General features: G+C 43.0%; 1 protein-coding gene across 2 annotated transcripts in view; it reads left to right on the forward strand.

Annotated features, from left to right (window-relative positions):
• PTPRM (protein tyrosine phosphatase receptor type M) overlaps positions 1-6,000 on the forward strand; it is a 746,511-nt gene that overhangs the window by 3,155 nt on the left and 737,356 nt on the right. Inside the window, exon 2 of one of the 2 annotated variants that reach the window (XM_004385786.3) lies at positions 5,106-5,238. The gene's annotated coding sequence lies outside the window, so the exon portion shown is untranslated. Of the gene's footprint in view, positions 1-5,105; positions 5,239-6,000 lie in introns of those variants that run through there. The other variant, XR_002825548.1, reaches the window with a different exon arrangement.

Consider the following 6,000-nt stretch of genomic DNA (forward strand, 5'->3'; position numbering starts at 1 on the left):
GCCACACGGAGCCCACCCATAAACCGGAGCCCATCAAGCATGGCCCTTCTGCTCCCTGCTTCTTCCTCCCCCTTCTCCAGTGACAGATAGAGGACCTTTTGGGGCCTGGGGAGCTGGCAGAGAAAATTGGAGAATAATTTTCAAAGATACCTGCTTTTCATGCAAAGATTCCTGGAAGCCTTGGTGTGAGAAAGAAATTTGACCAGAATTTTCTTGATTAAAGGATGTATTGGTTTTCTGTTGTAGAATACAAATGGCCACACAGTTAGCGATGAACACAATACTCACTGATTGGCTCACAGTTCTGTAGGTCAGACCTCCGGGCTGGCTAGGCTGGTATCCCAGGCCGAAGTCTAGGTGTCGGTCAGTGTGGGCGCTTAGCTGAGGCTCTGGGGAAGACTCTGCTTCCCACCTCATTCAGGTTGTTGGCAGAATCCAGTTCTTAGCGTCTGTACGTCTGATGTCCTTGTGGCCTTGCTGGCCGCCACCTTGGCCGCTGTCTGCACCTAGAAGCCACGTACATGGCTTCTCACTTGGCTCCCAACATCTTCAACATCAGCAACCCCGCTTCCAGTAAAAACTGTCACCCTGGGAATCTCTCTGACATCCCCCTTGCCGCCAGCCAGAGAAAACGCTCAACTTTTAAGGTCTTACATGATTAGTTCATGTCCAGCTAGGCAATCTTCTTCTCTTAAGATCTGCTCTGCCTGTGACATACCACGATCTCGAGAGCAATGTGTCATCCTGTTCACAGGCTCCAGGGATTAGGGATTCCATCTGAGGTGCAGGGGGAAGGGCATGTTTAGAATTCTGCCAGCCACAAGGGACATCTCAGGATGCCTCCAAGTACCCTTGGCTCCATCTGAAACCTCTGCTGGAACAGTCACAAGCTTGTACCGTTATTTGCTAGCCCAGCACATATTCTATTTTAGTAAAAAGAGACCACACTGTTGCCAACGAGTCAATTCTGACTCATGGATTGATAATTGATTTTAATGAAATTGTGGGCAGAAATTTTAGCTAAAGTATGATCATTATGTCTTAGTGTTTCAGAGGGTAGTAGAGCTTCCTAAAGACGAGAGTGAACGTATTAGAAAAGGAGCAAGTATTGTTTGAGCTTTCTAGAACTATTTATATCCAGGCACTTAGGATGCCTTACAGGTGAGACAAAGACACACTGTGGATCAGTGCACTGAGAATTCAGTGTGGAAATGAGTCTGTGGAACTGGGTCACTTGGGATTTCTACAGATATAATTGAGCTGATGGGTGGTAAATTAGAAGGTCTATTAAATAAATAGACGGATGTAGCATTGCCATGTTGATCAGTTACCAAGTCCGAGGGTAACACAGAAACAGCAGAATCATTACAAGTACATGCAGTTCTCCTGCGGCAGCTGCTAGTGGTCTTTTTTTTTATCCCCCCTACTAAGAACTCCTCAGGACGCTGGGCAAGGTGAGACAGAAATTCATCCTGGAAAGAGCACCTGGTGGTTGAAGTGGGGTCCATGCCCATGATGTTATCATAGCGATGATCTCACAGAAGGGCAGCTGTATCAGTTAGGGCTCCCTGGTCGCAAGCATTAAGCATGTACCCCAGTTAAAGCAGAAAATGACTGATGGTGAGGACACCAGGAAGCTCACAGAATCCAGACTGGAATGGCAGACCAGAACACAGAGTGTGGAATGCAGGTCAGGATGGACCCAGGGTCACTGTAGGGAGCACGAGCGACACCTGAGCTGCTGTCCTGACATTTAGGGCACACTGCAGGGCATGAGATAGCCCTGGAGAGGCATCCCAGGGGCCTTCGTCCGGAAGGGCAGGCACCTTGCATTATCACCTCGAGTCTGCACCCAGTGTTGGAGGGGTCAGTCAAGGTGCAGTTTCCAAACCAGGAGGGACTAGATGCTGAGGGGGAAAGAAAATCCAAAAACAAAACACTGGCATTCACTGTAGCAATCCCTTGTTGGCTAAAATACTTTCTCGAAAACTTTTCTAAAAAACGTATCCAGTGATGATTTCAAAAACACTTCTGCCTTAAACAAGATAGTCTTTTATTGTTACGCAATTGCTGTCTTAGATCATAGAAACCCAAAAACTCCCTAAAAGCTAATGTTAAATTAGAGTATTTCAGGCATGCCCCCTGATTTGCATAATAATACCAATGAAATCCTTTGGCTAGGTCTTTAAGAAGGGGCCCATTTTAGCATATCACAATGAAAACAGGTAGAAAATAATTTCTTTTTTTTTTTAGCAAGCAAATAACACAAACAGAAAGCATTGTTTGTTGCCCTGGAGTCATGCTAACTGATTATTTGTAAAGTGAATACAAACTACAGAAATAATCCCCGTTCGATTCGTTGCATGATAGTAGCTTTTAAAATGAACATTTGTGTCTAACATAAAAAACCCTCTGCATCTGACAATTTATGGGTAAGTGATCATGTTGTAATAGCATTGTATCAAAAGCTGCTTTTCTTTATAAACCCTTATATTTAATCCCTTCAACCAGCCAACAAGCTACATGCTTCCCAGGGAATTAATTTAAGATTGAAGATAAAAAAAAAAGAGGCCAAAGTTAATGACATCAAAGGGAAAGCTCCTGAAGTAACGGTTTCAAAAAGATTTGGCCTGTTTTGTAAAACAAATAGAAGCCATTGTAGAAGGACTTAGTGTGAACTAAGGTTATTGTTTGGTTTATTCAAAATCATTTTTCTAGTTTATACCTCAGCTAATGTTGTAATAAACATTTAAAAATAATATTTTAATGTATGCATTAGGAATTACATTGTCCAGATTTACTATAGACAGCAAATAATTCTTTAAATATTGATAATATAATTTTGACAAGAGAAAATCATTACTTTTGATAGTATGGATTTTTTATATTTAAAATTGTAAGGTTTTTAAGTGGATGAATAGACAAAAAAAAGATTTTATCAGTGACTGAGATAAAAATCTAAGATTTAATTGTATTTTAGCAGTGAAATAAAATAATGGCATAAAAACCACCAGGGAAATTAAAAAATGGTAATTTTGGTGAATATTCTCCATTTAAAATAAAAAGCCCTCTATATAATGACTTAGACCTATAATGGAATCGAAGCAACACATTATTTACACATTTAATCTTATTTTGATTTACTCTAATTTATCTGATATCAGCAGCCTGTTAGATGGTAATTTAAAAATCTGCCGTTACCGTGATTGCTTTGGGAAACCTTCCGAATGATAATTTTATTCCCTAGAATAATTTAACTTTCCATTCAAAATGCACATCCAAACACTGTAAACTGTGTATTGGCAACAGAAGATGTTTATGTTCACGTGGAAGGATAATTTTCTTAATGGACACCAATACTGTGCTTCATAGTTTATGGTGGTGGAGATAGACTCACATTACTTTTTACTACATGTACCTTCTATGTTTGTGTGTAGTATAAACAAGAAGCAATAAGACTTTAAAAGATTAAAAAAGAAAAAAAATCCCCAGAAGTCCCTTAGTAGGCAAGCTAAGATTATGTCCTCCTGTCTTTGTCAGGGAGTCCTGGTGGTGCAGTGGTTAACCGCTCAGCTGCTAACTAAGAGGTTGGCAGTTCGAATCCAGCAGCTGCTCCTTGGAAACCCTATGGGGCAGTTCTTCTCTGTCCTGTAGGGTCGCTATGAGTCAGAACCGACTCGACGGACATGAATTTGGTTTATTTTTGTCACGGGAACAGCGGTGGTCCAGTGGTAGAATTCTTTCCTTCCTTGCGGGAGACCCGAGTTCTGTTCCCGGCCAGTGCATCTCCTGCACAGCCACCACCCATCTGTCAGTGGAGGCTTGCTTGTTCCTGTGATGCCGAACAGGTTTCAGTGGTGCTTCCAGACTAAGACAGACTAGGAAGAAAGGCCTGAGTATGTACTCCTGAAAATCAGCCAGTGAAAACCTTATGGATCGCAGTGGTCCAACACGCAGCATTGTGGGGATGGCGCAGGACTGGGCAGCAGTTCGTTCAGTTGTGCAGGAGGCCACCATGAGCCGGGGCTCGACTACATGGCAGCTAACAATTTTTGTCAGTTTCACATGATCTCCAGCTATTTCCCCAGCATGGTAGCACTTTTCAAGATCTTCCTTCCCAGGAAGATGGGCAAGGACAAATTCTTTTTCAGAAGACGTGGCACTGTGCTCCTGAACCTGTCTCAGTGGCCACACGCCTGGGAGAGTATCCCCCAGGGTCCTGGCTCCCGGGCAGCAAGCTGTACTCCAGAGGAAGGGAATACAGGAGAAATCCCTGAGGGTGACGTCACCAGAAGAAAGGAGAGAGGCTGAAGGGGAATCTTCAGTAGAAAGGACCTGTGGGGACTGGATTTCTGCTGATCCTTACCAAGCAGTTAGTTAGAGAGGGGGGCTTACCCACATTGCCCCTACTGAGTGCAGTCGGCACCTTGTCTTATTCCTGATCGTCAGGGAACAGCTCTCTCTCTGTCTGTGTCAGTTGTATGATGTCAGCTGTGGGCGATTCACAAAGGCCCTTAATCGTATTCCTAACTTGTTGATCATTTGTATCATGAAAGGGCATTGGATTTTATCAAACGCCTTTTCCTCACCGATTGAGATGATAGTGTGGTTCTTTTCTTTGTTCTGTTAATGTGGTGGATTACATTGATTGAACCACCCTTGCATTCCTGGGACAGGTCCCCCTGGGTCATGGTATATAGTTCTTTTAATATGCTGTTGGATTTGGTTTGCTAGTATTTTCTTTAGGGTTTTTGTATCTGTCTCTTTAAGGTTCTAGCTGTTGCCTCTCAAGTATCTCTCATCCTGTACCCTTTACTTTTGTTGGTGCGCCCAGCCTAGTTGGTTACGGCCACACTGGCAGGGTATGTGTATTCTGGGAATTTGGCTTTGTAGAACTGCTGAGGTGTGAAGTCCTTCAGAAGGGACGGTGCTTCCTGGCAGGCTGTGGGGCTTCATGCCTGTCCAGTACAGCAAGAAACCTCAGCTCCGGCGACTGAGGGAGGTTTCCATGACTAAATGCAAATGAGCATATTGTTCTCTTGACCTCTAGGTGGAAGTACTTTCAGAAGTTATTCATTAAGTACATATCCGTTTTATACCCACAGTCCAAACGGGATCCAAACCAGGAGTATGACAAAGTCCCTGTCTGCAAGGACCTCATAATAATATGGAAATAAAGATAGATATTTAGATAACTCCAATGTAAAGAATTATGATGGCACCTAAATGGAACATAAAGTAAGTAGAATTCATATGAGAAAGAGCTATTCTTTGTTGAGATGAATTGAAAAAAAAAAAGTTGGTCTCAGTCAGGGTTTCTGTAGGAAACAGCAGGTGCATTGAAAATAGGTGACCAAAGAGAGCTTAACAGAGGAACGATTTACAGAGGGGTAGCCTTCGTTGAGACGAATCAACACAGGGTGATGAAGCACCCATTGGGCTAGCACTGAAGGTGGAGCTATGACTTCTGCACAGGAATTCAGCTGCTGACAAAGCAGAACCTTCAGGCAGGAAAGGGAACCTGTGGGCTAAGTACCAGACCTCTCCTTCCTTGAGCTTTCCATCTCCTACTGGTGCTGCTGCTGATGGAACCCACCAGAAGTAGCCCATCCACGTTGGCCTCCCAGGTCATGGGGAAGGACAAGAAAGGTGCAGGGTGTATTTGGAGTAGCGGGTGGAGAATATTTAGCACAGACTTTATATAAAAGTTTGAAGTGTACACATTTACATATCATTCTGTGTTGTGATGAGTAAAGCATGATGAATAAATACATGAGGTTTATAGATAATATGTAGTTTATAATACCTTAATCTTGTCTCTCATTCTTCTGATGTGGCTAGGTAATCAGAGGGATCCATCATCAGAAGCTTTTCCTAACACTCCAAAGCACTTTAAGGGGTGTAGGTATACTGAGCACATACAGAATCTAAGCACGGGGATAGAAATCAGTTGATATCCTCTGCAGAGGGGAGATGAATGGTTTCTTAGCTAGCCATTGA

The sequence above is a fragment of the Trichechus manatus genome, unplaced genomic scaffold (assembly GCF_000243295.1).
Source record: "Trichechus manatus latirostris isolate Lorelei unplaced genomic scaffold, TriManLat1.0 scaffold00146, whole genome shotgun sequence".
Lineage (NCBI taxonomy): Eukaryota > Metazoa > Chordata > Mammalia > Sirenia > Trichechidae > Trichechus > Trichechus manatus.